Source organism: Synchiropus splendidus, chromosome 13 (genome assembly GCF_027744825.2).
Source record: "Synchiropus splendidus isolate RoL2022-P1 chromosome 13, RoL_Sspl_1.0, whole genome shotgun sequence".
In the NCBI taxonomy this organism is placed as follows: domain Eukaryota; kingdom Metazoa; phylum Chordata; class Actinopteri; order Syngnathiformes; family Callionymidae; genus Synchiropus; species Synchiropus splendidus.
The window spans coordinates 18,058,810-18,076,535 of NC_071346.1; the positions used below are offsets into that span (position 1 = coordinate 18,058,810).

Here is a 17,726-nt window from a genome sequence, read left to right on the forward strand (position 1 = left end):
GCACACATCCTCACGGAACTTAAATTGCTGCCCAGAAATATGAAGAGACGGACCATGTGATGACAGCTACATAATGGACTGATATTCACTTCTCATTTGACAATACTCTCACTGACAGGCAAAGTAGCAGCTCTTGAATTTGTCACTGGAACGACAGTATGTCATTGTGGATGCAAACCTATCCTGATGTGTGTCTGTCATTGTGTCCCTGAGCAAGACACTAAACCCTGGTTTGCTCTTGGTTCGGTCATTTCCAAGTAGCTCACAAGTGTTTAGATTGTCTTGACCACAAGTGTATAAAGGCGGACACTTTGATGGGTCAGCAACATTGATATAAAAGAGCAAACAAACAGAAAACAACACATTTTTTCACAACTAATATTCTTCCTTTTCGCGCTAGTTCCTCTCATCACCAGCACGTGTCGCTGCCTCACGAGTCGCGCTGTCTGGCAGGCTGTCTGGCAGAGCGAGAGAGCGCACTTCCGCACCTCTGTTCTGCTGCCTCCTCTGTGCGCCACGCTCCGGTTGGCTGCTCCTTCCTTCCAGCCATCCTTTCTTCCATCCATCCTAGTTTCCTTACCTTGGCTGTCTCCGTCCCTCTCGGGAGCTTGGGCGTTCTCACACAGGACTGGAAGAATTATACGCCGGCTGACGGGATGAATAACAACCTGTTTTGAATGGTCTGAATTCGGGAAACATCGCACCCTGGAAAGGAGGGGAGTCGAGAGGAAACCGGAGGATCCATCACCCGCCGGTGCTGATTTTACAGTAAGCGACAATGTCACTCGGTTTTTCATTGATCCATATCTACTCACACCTCTCGGTCTGAAACAAAAGATCCTATTTTTAGCACTCGTGTTTCCACAAGATGATGTCATTTGAGCCTGCTGCGTGTGTTTATTGCTCTAAAAGGCTCTGCTCGTATTGATGAAAAATGCTACCCCCACCTCATTGCTCCATCCACCCAGGCCTTGCCGTGTGGGGGTCGGTGGAGGGGAGAGAATGTGGCTGCATTTGGAATTACTTTGACTGACCTAAATTTCAGCGATATATGTGTGAGATTATGGCGACTGAAAGCCGCTAGTGGTGAAATTGTGCTTCTTCTGGCAGCGAGGAGGATGATTCCTAAGATGAGGAGCATCAGCATCTGCCCGTTTATCCCTGAAACATTGGTGTGTTTGCGCTCCCCTGGCTCTCCCTCCTCTGTCGAGTGATTAATCTCCTATATCTGTCAACAGAGCGCCTTCATGTTCCACTGTTGGTCTGTGGTTGTGACACTACAGCGGTCAAGGCCCGTTGTCAGCCAAATAGTCCACAGCTTTTCGTTGCGTTTCTTCGGACACTTAAACTACACATGCGAGTCTACTCAATATATATGACATGTCAGCTACATTGGTGGTAGCATTTGCTTTACCTCAGATAAGTGAACATGGATTAGCTACGTCATTATTAGCAGAAAGTGCTTAGAGAAAGCTTCCTCTCAATCTGTCGGGCCTACTAACTGCAGTATTTTCGACAAGAACACTCAAAACAACAACAAAAATGGAGAACAGGGGCATTGTTTCAAATGACAAACCTACATCAGAACGATAGTCTCCTGGGTTTCGAATAGCACATAAGCGTTGAGCTTTTTATTTGGAACATGCTATTTTTGTGCAAAAAAAACAGTATTTATGTTTCAGTGTTTACACCTTCAATATGGTTTGAGGTTTTAAATTGTGGTTTCATTGGAGAAAAAGACAAAAATTCAAATGAATGAATGAATAAATGTCCTCCAAAATGTGAAGAGAGAAAGAGTTCAGGCAAAGAATGCTAAAGATTTGTCTGGAAACTCAAAACTACAATAAAATCATGCAAAATAAATATTTAAGCATTTAAGCATTTAACAGTTTGCTCTCCGGACAGCACAGGACCTTTGTAAGTACAGGAGTTCCTGCTTCACTGACCACACTGATGCACAAGACACTTCGCAGCTAGGATGATAACAACAACAACAAACATGGAGGAATCCCTGAACAAAAGCAAACAGTGCCCAGGGTTTCCACTACTCTGGATGTGCTTGAAATTTTTTATAAAATTGAAATTCTTATATAACTATTTTCAAGACATTAAAAGACCTTTAGTTTAAATAAGGTGATATAAAAACTTGAATATAGCCCCCATCGTGATTTATAGTGATATTGTCAAACTGATGCAAAATAAACAATATTTTGTTGTTTAAATGTATGTATCGGTTCATCATTTGATTCAGTAATATACCAAATTTATTCAAATTGAAAACGTGGCTTCTTGTTGCAAATATTGTGATACCATTAAACTGCAATTAGATGAGATTATTTAATCCCAAATGTTCCAAATAATTAGATTAATTCTTTTAATCAAATCCCACCTCTAATTTTGCCATACTGCCCACCCCCTTCTGGACACATTTGAAACGAATACATTTCCTGCAGTTTGTTTGTCATGGCAAAAATAACAACCGAGTGTCAGTAGCTACAGTTTTTCACGAATGAATTGGGATTTTCTGTAGGACTTTAAGCACAAGCGCCCTTTGGGTGAGGTTGCTTTGGTGGTGTGCCTTGGGATTCTATCAATGAACCAAGGGCGCCGTGGCTTGAAAAAGGTTGAAAAACACCACTCTAGACTGTGCAAGAATCAACTACATGTTGGTCACAGTCAATGAGACGTTTTCCTTTGCTACTGGAAGCAGTGAGAGGCACATGTGGTATGATAAGAAAAGTGACCAAAGTTTTTCCCTTCAAGAAGCATTTGCCTGGATTGCACAGATTTTCTGTCTTGTGGTTAGTGATAAGTGAGTAAGTAAGTGATTGATAATTTGTTCAATGTTTTGGGAGTTTTCAGTTGATTTTGTTGTTGCAAATTTCAAAGTAAATTCATAAATGATAGCTTTTCTAAATTATCAGGGTGTTTGCTACATGTATGTGCATGGTAATGAATGCCTTCTCTAAATGTAAATTACAATGTATTAATCATTCATGTAATTCTAAAGTCTATGTCTGTGCACATGTACCATAATACGAACTTAATTGATGGTATTCAAGAAATTTGACACTACTGCATTCTGGTTATACTGCATTTCACTTGATAGTGGCAGTGGCAAAGACACGAGGCACAAAAATGTGGCATTGATTCAGCACACACACGATAGAGAGGCTCGTCCTCCAAATAAGATATCTTGTGTGATCATTCTTGATAAAATGAAGTCGAAGCATCACAACATGCTGAAGCACGCGACATGAAAATGGACATGATTATCATGGTATTAGTATTGTTTTTAATGGGAAAATCTTGAAAGGAACCAAAACACCAGAAGAGCTATTTTGCAGATTATTATTGCGATTGTATGTAAAGCTATGACTGTGTGCTTAAAGCTGCTATGTGTAGTTTGAAAAACCTTTGGTGGCGCGGCAGGTAAATGAAGTGTAATTGCAAGCTGTCATAAAGCTGGGTCTCCAGTCCTGCCCCCTATCCCACATTTATTTGTTTATGAGGAAACATTGTGGCGAAACAGCGAAAAATGTAGTCAGTGATGGCAATATGGACAACTCTGTCCACCTTATACTTGCAAAGGGAAACATCCATCATTCAACATCAGGAATCAAACTCTGTCATGCAGCCAGTGAGGAGAGCCAGGATCCAGCGAGAGGCTGAAGCAGCTGCAAGACAGACGGACTCAGATGATCAAACTTTATTTCGACTGTACGCTTCAGAATGAAGCAAAGGGGAACGATTGAACATTTACTGAAAAGGTGACAAGAAATCGCTCTTTTAGTTTTGAGAACTAAATCTGTTAAGATGCAGCGTCATCACGGGTCTTTCTCCTTCACATGTCCGGCTGGAATGCACTACTTGAGTTCTGCCAGCAACGGTCATCAGTCATTGTGATGATTTCTTACGGGTTTCTTCCATGAAATACATGCTGAAAACCGTCATGTTCATCTCATTGGCTCTCATTTAAGCCATGGCGGGGCACCACCATCGTCTACAGTACTGTAGAATAATGACAAAGACAAAAATATAAAGACAAAGGTGCAGCTTTGGTTCTCCCTAGCTTGATTACGTCATGACTATCTTGTGTTTCAATAAGGAGCAGACAAACAGCGATCACAGTATGAGCATCAAAACATCCATTCACACCTTTATTTCGAGATATTTCGAGTCAGAGTTAGAAACTATTCTTCGATAAGTTCCAGAACAATTGCCTGGGATGATGAAATCTGGTGCTGGTTGTGCCCCTCGGGACACAGGTGCAGCAGCTACAGATTGAACATGAGATATAATATGTTACACTTGTCCAAATGAGATGGACCATAAACACTGACAATGACAGTGAAGTGACTATTTTCCTGTCTGATAACTGCTAGCGGACGTTAGGATGTTAGCCACAGACGTGAGCCGCTAATCTGTTTTTCTGGCAATAGCTACACTATACTTTTCTGTTGATAAACACAACAGAATGAATAACGGACACTTGTACCTTTGTTATCATCTCATAAATAAGTTCCCCACATTTGATAACACGCCCAAGATCCATGATAAACACAAAGAATGCCTTACAAATCCGGTACAAACACTGCTTTTGACTACAATATATTGACAAACAAGACCAGCACGATTAGTAGCATAGCGGTTAATCGGTTTGGCCACCTTTATGTTCACTGTGTTATGTTTTGGTTTATCGTGTGCTTTTATTTTGTTATTTCCTGCTTTCCGGTTTGTTATTTCCTTTTCTCATCCCCTCGCTTCTAGCTTATTGCCAGATGGTCACTTTGTGTTCCGACAGTAACATTCTCTCTCTCGACCCTACAATCTCTTGTCGCTTCTATTTATATCTCTATTATCTTTTATTGCCTGTTTAGTTGATCTCCTCGCCTGTTTTCTTTTAGCTTCCTCAATCGTGTGTGAGTGTAGTTCTAAAGACTCACCTTTCGTTTCCTTTATAGCCTTGTGTGTGTGTTGAACCACAACCGAGCGCTTTGTGTTGGTTTAGCCTTGTGAGTTTTGTTTTCCGAGGGCGTTTCTCTTTTTCAGGTTTTCACCCCATCCCTACGTGTTTGTCTTCCTCGCTCCACTTCTGGTGTCTGGTGTCATATCCCAGGGTTGTTTTTCTAGGTTAGAATTTTTATCCAATTAGAAGTCAGCTAGCTTGTGTTGTTGGGTTGGGTTAAATCAATCCAAGGCCTTCAGCTGCAACAGAGCAGGGGCCGGTGTCCTCAGAGTGAACAGACACATATAGTTGATGGATAGTTGCGATAGCCAATGAAATCATGAGTTGGGGACAGCGAGGCCATCAATGTATAAACTGGCCTGGCTGTGCGGCATTGCTTACATGAACGCTGCCATGCCATCAAAAAACGGATCTCATTTTAATGATGGAATCTCACGTGATCCAACGTATTTAAACAAAGTGGACAGACGTGGTCTTGAAGGTGTTGGTTTTTGCGTGTTTTGGAAAATCTGGAAGAACTGACTGACATTGGCTGTGAGAGTCATGAAACTGCACCGCCTTTTGCATTTTCTGCTGTCATGTGCCAAACACAGGCATAGCTAATGACGATCAGTGCTATACAGAATGTAAGAATAGCAATGTTACAGCGAGCAACTCTCTTTCTGTGAGAGAGCTCGACCTCTCACAGAAAGAGCCATCTTTCCACTTGGGGGATACAATCATTGAGCTACACGGCTGAGCATTGTTTTCAGTTTTAGAACCTCACAGGAGTAGCGGCTGATGCGGCGTTTTGAGTTGCGACGGCAGTGATAGCTGCTTTTTTTTAGATGTTCTGAAAAACAATTATGATTTGGAAGCACAATTGGTCACGCTCAGTAGTTCAGGGTGGTGATTAAACCAAGCGCTCCTTGTGTGTCGTAACAAGCGTAAGGAGGCAGCAGACTCAAGTACATACATGTTATAATGAATGGAGCGACTTCTTTAAAGGAGCTCGCAATAAATGACAATAACACTTGAAAAGTGAAATCACAGCTTACTGCATCAGAACCACCAGGTGAGAGTTGGTGATCCACTTGTGCCCACAGAATGCAGATATGGAATCTTGATTGCAGTATAAGCCTATGTGTCAAGTTAACCTTCAAACTTGAAGAACGTGTAGCTCACGAAGACTAGCTAGTCTTACTGCTTAGATACTGTAACTATGCTAAGTTGCTTTTGAAGTAGTTTAAAGTTTGAAAAACAGGAAAAAGTGCAGAATTTGTTGAAAAACAAAAGGAATTTCATAAGGCCCCAAACTGTACATTTATACACTCGAGTGGATTTTTAAGAACAACTGCATTTCTATTTAATTGAATAAGTACCTTCCGCTTAAATACCTAAATTGCTTTAATTACATGCTGTAAATGAACAAAATTATCTGATCTGCCCAAAAACCGCAAGATCCCTTATTCCTCCAGGTCTGCAGTCCAGCCTCACCGAGACTTTACCTCTGGTGGCCACTCGGTCAGTCAAGTTTAAAACCCTTGCTCTAGAGCGAGGCTGAACGCTAGTTTCAACCAAAGTTCTTCTGAACAGTATGCGGCAGTTCTATGACATACGTGCTCTGCCCTCTAACGTGCTTCGCTATTGGTTACCTCCACTTCGAGGCCTCGCATCGCGCCTGAGAGCGATCGATTGGCTCTCCACCCAGGAAGGCTCCACCTCTCCCCATAAGGCCCCCTGTTCGCCTTTATGCGTTCTCCTTTTGAACGTAACCATCGAACACTGCCTTGCTGGGTGACTAGTTAGAGGGCATCTCGAAGTTCTGGCCAGACCTGTCGACCGTATATTTACCCTGGACGACATGCCCAGGCTTTTTAAGAAGGCTGTCGCGAGGCTCAGAGCAGAGATGCCTCCTCCACCAGAAGAGAAGTTCGGCGATTTTACCTGCTCCATCTATGGCCATGGATCAAGTAGGCCTAAACGCCCTGTCGCCATGTGTCCCAAGGTGGAGGCCCTTTGGACGCACTCGGACCTCACATTTAAAACTCCGGCTGCGGCTTTCGCAGCGGATTGCGGAATGGAAGGGGCGGATTAGAGAGCAGGTGTTCCCGACCATGGCGAGTCGTGGCGGGCCTGCCTGGACCGCAATGATACCCGTTGGTGATGGGGAGACTGACCCCACCGGGAGAATGCGACCAACTGACGGCTGCTCTGTCGGATCGAGGCTACGCCTGCGGCATGCAGGTCAGGGCTCTTTCGATGCCGAAGACGTCCATGCAGTCCAAGGCCGGGGGCCGTGCTTGTGCTTCATTCCAGCTGACCATCAGAATGTCTGGCTGGTGCATACAATCCTCCAGAAAGAGTGTCGTGTGTTCATCGGAGTTCCTAACCTCCACCTCCTGTGTTTTTGGTATTTGGTAATAAAAAACAACGTAACTATTCTGTTGTCCCATCGCCCACTGTTTTGTCCGACCGGGTAGACTGTGTGCTTGGTGTTACTGACAGAGACGGCCTTCACTGTCCTCGCCAGTTGTCGTGACGGAACCATCTTCACTGCACGACTCTCGACGCACCAGAGAACACTCGCATCGCGACCAGAGGAGGTCACATCTTGCCCCGCTGCGAAGGAAGCTAAGCTAGCTAGCCGGGCGCCGGATCACCGCCATTTTGGATCTGTCAACACGGGTCGTCAGCCTCTTTTCCACCTAGATTAAAGCCTCCAAGTATAACGAACGAGGTGTCACATGTTCACCAGCCCTCTCATGGTGGGCTCCTCGTATGTGACAAATATGGGCACGCCATCTCCCAACCCGACCGTCCCGCAATTGACATACTTCCACAAAGAGTGGGCGGTCCGTTGCGGCCCACTGTCGCTGTGGATGGACAGGACACTGAAACGTGGCTATGCCCTGCAGTTCTGCCGGCAGCCCCCGTGCTTTGCGGGGATCATTTGATCAAACCCCTCCTCTGCACAGGAGAGAGAGTGCTTACACCAGGAAGTCGCTGCTCTCCGAATGAAGGGAGCTGTGACCCCAGTGGCCAAGAAAGAAGAGGAGGAAGGATTCTACTCCATATACATCCTCATTCCGAAGAAGTCTGGGGGTTTGAGACCGATTCTCGACCTACGACGTCGTTCAATCTGATGGATGCTCATTTCCACGTTCCCATTCTCCCCCGTCTGGACGATTGTCGGATTCTAGCATCATCCAGGTAGGAAGCGGAAGCCTACACCACCGCTGTCCTGAGCCATGTCAAGTGTCTGGTGTTCGTGGTCAATATGCCGAAGAATGTGCTGACACCCTGCACCCAACTCCAATACCTGAGGATCTGGCTAGACTCGCTGGCGATGACAGCTCGACTGTCGGACGCGGGAATGATGTCACTTGTCACCCAGCTTTGCAAGGTAACAAACAGTCCCAATGTGCTGTGAGGGACAGGCACATGTTGCTGATGTTGTCTGCACAAGCCAGCCAGGACCTGACATTCTGGGACTCGACAGACTGAATGCATTGCGCGTTACGTACACGTGTTCACAGACGCGTCTCTGACAGGTTGGAGGGACCAGTGGACCATGGACCAGTGCAGTGTGAGGCGTGCCTGGATGAGACCCCCACGTCACATAAACATGTTGGAAATGATGGCTGGGAAGACGGTGCCAAAGAATTCTAAGGTTGCTAAAACCATTGGGATATATTTAGACAATTTTGATACAAATAGCAGAAAATCATCTGAATAAAGGAAAACTGTGATTTCTTTTTCATATGTGGTGATGCCAGAAATACTTGAGTTGGTACGAAAGTAGGGCTGCAACTAACGATTATTTTGGTTGTCAACTGATTTATTCATTATTTTTTCCGTAAGTCGACTAATGGTGATTACCTTTGTTTAGACTTATTTAAATTTTTTGTTTAACCTTAAGTTGCTTAAATATTCTCACTACTCTGACACCAAACATTTTTAAACAAGAATATTACAATAATGACACATAATCCAGAAATTTATATGAACCCTGTGAAGCATAGACCATGAAACAGTTGACAGGGAGCTCCAGTTCTTTAAATGGAGGTCTTTATTGGTCCTTAAGAACAATTTAAAATCATCAATGTTAATATATTTATCTCATATAAAATGTCTGATCAACATCCACGTCAAAAGGTCTCATTTGAACAATAACCACATCACTGTAAATAAAATCAGTCTAGTAGTGCGTGTGTGACATAATTTAGCTCTGTGCTAACTGACATGCTAGATGTTAGTTTGAGGGTGTGTGGCGTCACAGACCAAACACGGAACACTCTTTCCTCATACTACTCTTGTCGGGTAGCACACCCTTAAGACTCGATATCTTCGAAAAACAAAATGAAGCCACACTTTTGAACACGATGGCGCCACTGACTGTGCATTAAAAGAAGAAAGAATTAAGTAGATGTAAACGACAACAACTCTCAACCTCAGGGCCTTTAAACCATAGCCGAACGTTAAGTGTCAAAATCTCAATGGAACATATCAACATGTATGTAAACAGTAGTTAAACAACTGTTTTCAAGAAAGTACTGAAGACAGCAACAGATCTAACTAAAATACCAAAGCAAGTGAAGTCCGAACCGTAAAGGTCCACAACGATTAGTTAGTCGAGTAGCTCTTTGCTAAACTGTGTCAAAGAACAGGTTTTTGCCAAGAACATAAAGCTAACAAAGGTAGAAACAACACTGCAACGTAAAGATGGCTTTCAATCAACATGGAACGTAGTACAATATGTACAATATTAGTCAAGACATGACTGTTTTCTCTCATCATTTTTTTTCTGTCAGACACTTTAACGGGATTTAAGTGCACCAAAACACTTGTTATTTAATCAAATGAAAATGCAAACTGAGCAATTTTGAATAGAAAAGATCAAACTGCAATGTCTGGTTATTGGACCTGATTATTGCAGGTGCTACAGCTTTAAACCACATGACTATTTAATGAAGTTTCAACTTCTTCAAAGTAGACATCCTTGATTCCTGCCACAGATTACTGGCTAGGAAAGAAACATTTTGGTCTTGTTTATCTGGCTTGCACTTGAGTCAATGCTGGCATTTGTTCCTAATTTACCTTCTTTTGCATACATTTATCATTTTGGGCAGTTGGCTGTTAAATCTTTGATATTCATGATTGTTTCCAATGAGTGTTAATAAAAAAAACATGTCACGTTTGTACTAGTTATTATGATGATGTCGACATCCCATCCTGTCTGCAAGTCAAAAGCAGTGTTCTCTTTTTTCCCCCTAAAGGCCACTGCCACTACCACCTTTTTGGTCTGGTTTGGTCTTGGATGCAATCTTCTGATCCATGTTCCATGTTACTCATATAGTTCGAGTACTCGACAGTAAAAAAACAAAACAAAACAATTTCTTTCTGCTTTGAATAATTTCTATTTGAATTTTAAATGATGGCAACCCGTACACTCTGCTTTTAATTTCACCCTCGTTTATCCTGCGATCGACACAGTAAAACTCCTACAGTGAAGTCCGGTTTCTTGCTTACAAGTAGAAATGAGCTGATGACTCCAGCTCATTGTAGCGCTTGATTTCTGCATCCATAGAGCCGTTTGAGCACCAGTAGTAAATCATACATTTTCACTTTAAAATCATCTATTTTTTAACATTTCTATTAAGCAAATATCACATTAGTTCAGACTCTGAACTCTGTTCCAGTGAACTTGTTAGAGTATGTGATGGAGATAAAGGTGAATACATCAAACAACCATTGGTGTCGTCATGTATTTTGGGTCTAAACAAACATTTACTTATTTTTGCAATGATAACAAACATTTAAGTATCCGTTACTGATTTTATTGTGTTTGTGTTTATTAAGTGATTTAATTAGATCTTTTATCACCCCTCACCCATTTAAAACACACAATATTGGATTTTTCTTGTTTTGCCAAATCATCGCCAACTTGGAAAAATGTCAAGACCAGCAAAGTCAAAGAAGAACGAAGCCGAAGTGACAACCATCTGTAGCTCGTGTGTCACTAGCATTGCTAGCTTACTGGAGGAGCATCGAGCGAGCATTGCTTCGGATTTTAAAATGTCACTTGGTGTTATGGAGACAAAGCTCGACTCTATGCAGGCCCTGATGACAGAGCAAAGACTGAATTCATTTTCCCGGATTCCACCTCCCTCCGGGATGGATCTGTTACTGAGGGCCAAATCTATTATCTACTAAAGGCCATATCTCTTTTCTTTATAACATTCTGTTTCCTCCCAGTCATAGTCTCATAGTATTTTCGCTGAATATGATAAATTCTCAGCGTCTCAACCCTGCACCCGCACCGAAACCTTGGCCACCATATTTGTTTACGGGCCAAGTCTCGCAGTTAGTCACATCCCGCGATTTGCCACACTCGCATTTTCATTGGTCGATGTGGCATGGAAGAGCTACGCTATCAGTTGGCTGTTTGACGCTGATTACAAGAGGAAAAGGCAGGTAAGTTTAAAACTTTGTGTTTACAAAACGAACTGAAAGTGTTTTAATCGGACGAGTCACATGGCGACAGCGCCGCATGAACTCCCGTGAGAGCTCTATATATAGAGAGAGTTAGAGGCTATAAAACATTTTCCATTTTTGTGTGAAAAATTAAAACGACAAGACAGACAACAGTCAGCTTCTTCCTGAAGGAAAAACAGGTCAGAATTGTTTTCTTGTTTGAATGTTTAAATGTGTGGAAGTTCAGAAAACCATCACAGATTCACAGCTGATACAACTCTGTGCTTGTCTTGGATAACTACATGAAGGAAGATGAACAAAACTGTTGATGAGATAGCATGTAGTAAGGGAAATAATAATTATTTTCAATTATTCAGAATCAGTTATCTGAAGGAGAGCGTCCCATCCCATCATCAGATCAGGAGAGTGAGGCAGAGGCTCCATCACCAGGAAAGAAGAAGAAGAAGAACTGGATTTGCAGATTTTGACTTTGCAGCTGCTCGAGAAATATACCTCCAGACCCGCAGCCGTTTCTGCATTATGAATTTGTTATTGTGGCAACATTTGTGACATTTGACACAATATGTTTGGTTTTATAAAGTTACTTTTGTACAACTATATGTTTGCAGCGTCTTTTTTTTTTTTTTTTACACAAGTTATGTTCTTCCTGGTGTCGTGGAGGTGAATGGGCTGAGGGAGGAGTTATATGTTGGGGGGCGGGGCATGTGGGCATGGCTATGGACGCCCGTTTCAAAATCCTAGCTAAAGGCCTGTCTCCTCCTGATCTACTAATGTTGGCTAAAATCAGAAGTAAGTGGGAGAGTGAACTCCCAATAATTTTTTTCTGATGACTTCTGGAAGCATGCTCTCAATTCAGTAAACACCACCACCAGTGGCGCCAGACTTAGTCTTGTCCAATTTACAGTGCTTCACAGACTTCACTACAGCAAATCCAAATTGTCCAAGTTGTATCTAAACACTTAGATGTGGAAGAGGCTCACAGAGCTCATGTACTATTTCCCACATGTATTGGTCATGCCCGAACCAAAACAACTTCTGGCAAACCTTTTTTGGTGTTCTGTCCCAAATGACTCGCATTAAAATCAACCCTTCACCCCACATTGCAATTTTCGGCAGACATTCAGAAGATCTTAACTAAAGCTCAAACAAACATAGAAGCTTTTACCTCCTTGCACAGAGAAAAAATATTTTATTGTGGAAGCTGTCAAAAGCTCCAACTCATAGGGCTTGGCTTAATGACACTATGTATTTTCTGAAAATGGAAAAAAAATCACTCTTTGAGCATCTACTGATACATTTTTTTTACATTGGAGATTATTGATTAACTATTTCAAGAACTTGGGACCAGAATAACGGTCTGCTGTGTTTATTTTGTTGCTGCCTGCCTGGCAACCTCCTTCCAGTGCCTCCTAAAATAAATGTAAATAAATGTAAAATAAATGCTGAGTATGTACTTCTGTGCAGCGGTTATTGCACATATATTTTTCATTTTCTTTCAATTTTTTAAATTTATGTATTTATTTTTGCTCGCTGTTGTGTGCTTTCTTTGGTTTGCCTCTGTGTTATTCTCTCGCTTGTGTTTTTGTCAGTTTTATTGTTGCTTAACACATGACTGAAGGGTGTTCGTTGAAGACAGAAAGGAGCAAGGAATGGGGTTAGAAATTGTGTTTTTGTTGATAAAAGTGCAAAAAATATGTGAAAGTATGTCAGTATTGTATGATGATGTTCTTCTGATAAAATATGTTTTATTAGGAAAAAAAAAGAAACATCACAATAATTAATGTCTGTTGCTCGCAGAACTCACGTCTGCCTTCCATGCATTCCAGACGGATATGTGAAGGAGACAGACCCTGATGACGGCTGCATCTTACAGATTTATTTCTCGTGAATAAAAGACAGCGTGTTGTCTCCTAATCACTAAATGTTCAAACTTCCACCTTTGCTTCATTCTGAAACGTGCAGTCGAAATAAAGTTTTATAATCATGGTACCTCGGTCTACAGCTGCTTCCGCCTCACTCTGGATACTGCCTCTCCTCACTGGCTGTATGACAGAGTTCAATCTCTGATGTTCAAAGTCAAAGCCAACTTCATTGTCCTAAATACTAAATGCCAGACATCCAGTATAAATGAAATTGCAGTCCTCCTAGCACACAGTTATGAGTATAAAAATAAAATAAAATATCACAAAGCCAGCCTGTGTAACTCGCTCCTGGAGAGTGACTCGTCACCATCGTTGATGAGACAAACCACAGTTTTGTCGTTTGCGAACGTGATGATGAGGTTGGAGCTGGATGATGGTGTGCAGTCGTGGGTCAGCAGAGAGAAGAGGAGGCGGCTCAGCAGACATTCTTGCAGGGGTCGAGTGTTCATTGGGATGGTGCTGGAGATGTTGCTACCGATCCACACTGCCTGTGGTCTTCCCATCAGGAAGTCCTGCAGCCAGTTGCACAGGTATTTGTTGAGACCCAGCTGCTGTAGTTTGCGGATGAGTTGCGTGGGGATGATAGTGTCGAATGCAGAGCTGAAATCGATGAACAGCATTCTGATGTATGCATCCTTGATCACCAGATGGGAGAGAGTTGAGTGGATGGCAATGGAGATGGCGTCATCAGGGGAGCGGTTGGGCCAATAGGTGAACTGGAAGGGATCTAGGGCAGAGGGGAGGGCTGACTTGAAGTGTTGCATGATAAGTCGCTTGAAGCACTTCATGAGAATCCCGACGTCAGAAATGATCATTGAATAGTCTGGTGATCTGGTGAAAGCGCCCTTAAAGATGTCTGTGGAGACATTTGTGAGCTCCGCAGCACAGTCTTTTCAGACACTTCCTGGAATGTTGTGGGGTCTAGCAACTTTCTGTGCGTTTCTCCTGCTGAGGGATCGCCACACGCTATCCTTGGATAACATTAGGACTTGGTCCCCAGGAGGAGGTGGAGTCCTCTAAGCAGAGGGGTGGAGTAGTCCCAAGTCTGAGGAGGGGCTTGTAGTCTGTGATGGTCTGAATCCACCTCCGCCGGTTCCTGGTGTCTCTGCTGTCAGATAATCTGTCAGCGTTTCTCTTGGAGTACTGTCTCTTGGCCAGTCAGATGCAACGTGACAGATTGGCTTTGGCTGTCCTAAGGCCCTTGTCATCTCTAGCTATGAAGGCGGTGTTACGGGCCCGCAGGAGACTGTACACCTCCCCTGTGAACCATGGTTTCCTCTGGAGGTCTGTGGTATTGTTGTAGGTGGCTGCCTGTCTGAATACATTCCTGTCGGTGGTGGCAAAACACTCCTGGAGTGCCTCAGAGTACTTCTCAGGCCACATGTCGTGCTTTTTGGCTGGTTTGATGGCTTTGACCAGAGACCTGCGAGCATTGAAGTAATCCACCTCCACAGGTTCCTGGTGATGCTGCCACACTTTCTCCACTTCTGCTTCTGCATATTCTGCCCATGATGCTTCCACTGTGGGCTGGTTGTACGTAGTTGCAAGGCCAAAAAGACATAATAGACGCAAAAACAGTTGTGTGTTGTGAGAGAGAGGAGTCACTGTGTGTACGCGCCGCTATCTTGTCTACATTTTGTCTACAACACAGTGTTGCATAACATAAGTGTGATCTGAGCCTCCAATGTTGGGGAGGAGGAGAGCTTTGCAAGCACCACTATGCAGTGTGTAAACATTGTCCAGGGTGTTGGTACCTCTTGTGGGAAAGTTGACGTGTCCATGAATTTTGGGAAACAAGCTCTTGGGATTTGTGTGGTCCCCAGCCAGGATGAGGAAGGCATCTGCGTGGCCTGTCTGCTGCTCACTGATGGGCTGGTAGAGTTCAATCAGTGCTTCACTCCTGATGCCGTTAGAGCCAGGTGAGAGCCATAATGAGAAAATGGTATGTGGTGGTAGTAATGGGAAATGAGTAGGGGAACAACAGAAACTCACCCACGAAGTGGTAGGCCAAGTGGTAGGCCACGTAAACTGATGGGGATCAGCAGATGCTGAGGCGCTTAGTGCAAAATGGTCACCGATTTTCTCCACAGTCAATTGCTACAGAGCTCCAAACTTCATGTGGCCTTCAGATTAGCCTGAGTACAGTACGCAGAGAGCTTCCTGGAAACGCTGTGAGGGGAGAGCGCAAAAGTGACGATGTTAAAATACAGAACACCAACATGGGCAAAATGACATTTGTTATCGTATTAACTATCACGAAGGGTACATTTTTGGTTTATTGCCCAGCCCTATGCTAGAGCACTGACCATATCAGACTGGGAAGAACAAAACATAGAGACTTATGCCAGCAACTCTGTTCTTCCTGGTATTTCATTTTCCTTAGCAGGTTAGAGAAAACGGTTCAATTAATAATTAAGCAAACAAAGAGGGGTAAATATCAAAGACATTACAACATAATTTGAAAATCACATGAAAATTTCACTCACCTACTATAGTCTCAGGCTCCATAACGAGACCTCCGGCACAAGGAAGGCCTGGTGTTGTGTGGAGATGCGACGCTAGAGAACAAAGATGTTCAGCAGTTCCTGCACATTGAAACAATAATCCAGCTCAATACATGCCACAAATAAATCTCAAATTTCTCATCCTGTGCATCAAATGTTTGGATTGGGTCAGAGAAATTAGTTAACTTCCTAACAACCTTGAATGACGTTGCTTAAATATTGGCCCAGACTATGTCCACTTGCTGCCGATCAGTAACGAGATATGTTCTGCAGCAGCTATAAATGAAAGGTTTTCATTAAGAACAAAGTCTTGGGTGGAGTTCTGAATTCCTGTACTCTGCAAGAGTCTCCAGACTCCATTTATGGTTGTTAATTACAGGTTTATTCAGTTGTCCAATTTCAGGCCAAAACACATAATGATTGGTGGCCAATTGATCCGAGCGTCCTCCCATGTGGTCTGTTCTATAGTATCGTATATAGCCGAAACAACATAATCATGACTAGTGGCAGCTACAGGAGCACATCTACCCATCCATCCAAGTGTTAGGAGTAGCAGGTGAATGATGATGATGACAATGATTATGATCAGCCTATATACGATAGATCCTGGTCAGTGTAGTGTAGACATCCTGTCTGTTGCCTCTTGGAGACCCGGTGCTTGTTGGGTGTTGGACTTCCTACTTTCCTCCCCCTGGAGGAGCGTGGCCGTCTGTTGAAGCTGGAGCAGGAACCTTGCAGTGTCTGCCATGGATTCAGGTGGCTCTTTCTCTACAGCCATCGCAGTTGTGAGGAGTACTTGGAACAGACATCCCTCCAGCTCTTCGTCCTGAACGATCACCCATTTACCAGACTTGAACAACTACAGATCTGTCTCAGATGCGTGCAGCTTTGACCTGTGACGTTTCAGAAAGCAGAAGGCTGTAGGGAGGAGTACTCTTTCGTTTGGACCTAATGCCAGATGATCAAGATGAACATTTCAAAAGGACCTAGATTTGTTTTTGCTCTTTTTTTCTCATCAGCATGTAAGGTTTCAACACTAGATTTTATCAGTTTAGCCTTAATTTAGCCTTTTACACTTTCGGATGATAAGCACAGTGTTGATGCATGGATGTTCCCAAAAAAACTGTTGTATGACTGCCTCATTCACAATGTGACCACCGTTATTGGAACTTATTTTGCTTGGAATTCCCCATCAAGGAATAATTTTCATCAGTAACGCTTTCGTTCCACCGTGTGACGGTTGGCATGTTTGGCAGGAAAAACTCAATTAAAGCAAAAATCCACTTTTACTCTTGCAAACTTCCTGCATTCAGAAGGACCTACATCTATGAAGTCCATCATTAAATGTACAAATGGTTGATCAGGAGGCTCGGAGCATTTTAGGAGTTCTGCTTGAAATGTTTGTCATTTGTTATTTGAGTTCATAATTATTTGTTGCACAAATCATGCAAGATTGACAAAACCTTTCAGTAAATGTTAATGCTGATAACATCCCTCCTTTTGGTACATGGAATAACCTGTGAGTCAACTTCTGTTTAGGTAAACATGGTTTGTCATCAGGCCCATACCACGCATACATTACAGGCCAAAGATTAGAACACACCTCTCACTGTGTTTTTTTTTTTTTTAATTGCACAGCTATTTATGGATTCTCACTGGAGGCATAAGGCTGTGAATGAACATATATGGAATTAAGTGTGTAATGACTCAAAACATGTATTAGATTTTAGATTCTTCAAAACTGTCAGCATTCTTGTGATGAGCTTCAAGATGTAGTCTCCAAGGTTTTCCAACAAGTGACTGCATCATGAGGCGCATTAAGTTGGCCAAGGGTTTGCAGCGCTGCCAACAAAG

The 17,726-nt window shown here is 43.0% G+C and overlaps 1 protein-coding gene across 7 annotated transcripts in view; it reads left to right on the forward strand.

Moving 5' to 3' along the window:
- The first annotated feature begins 506 nt into the window (after window positions 1-506).
- The window catches only part of ctnnd2b (catenin (cadherin-associated protein), delta 2b), a 117,442-nt gene continuing 100,222 nt past the window's right edge, over window positions 507-17,726 (forward strand). For all 7 annotated transcript variants that reach the window (XM_053882303.1, XM_053882304.1, XM_053882305.1 and 4 more), the window contains exon 1: window positions 507-768. The gene's annotated coding sequence lies outside the window, so the exon portion shown is untranslated. The remainder of the gene's footprint in view (window positions 769-17,726) is intronic.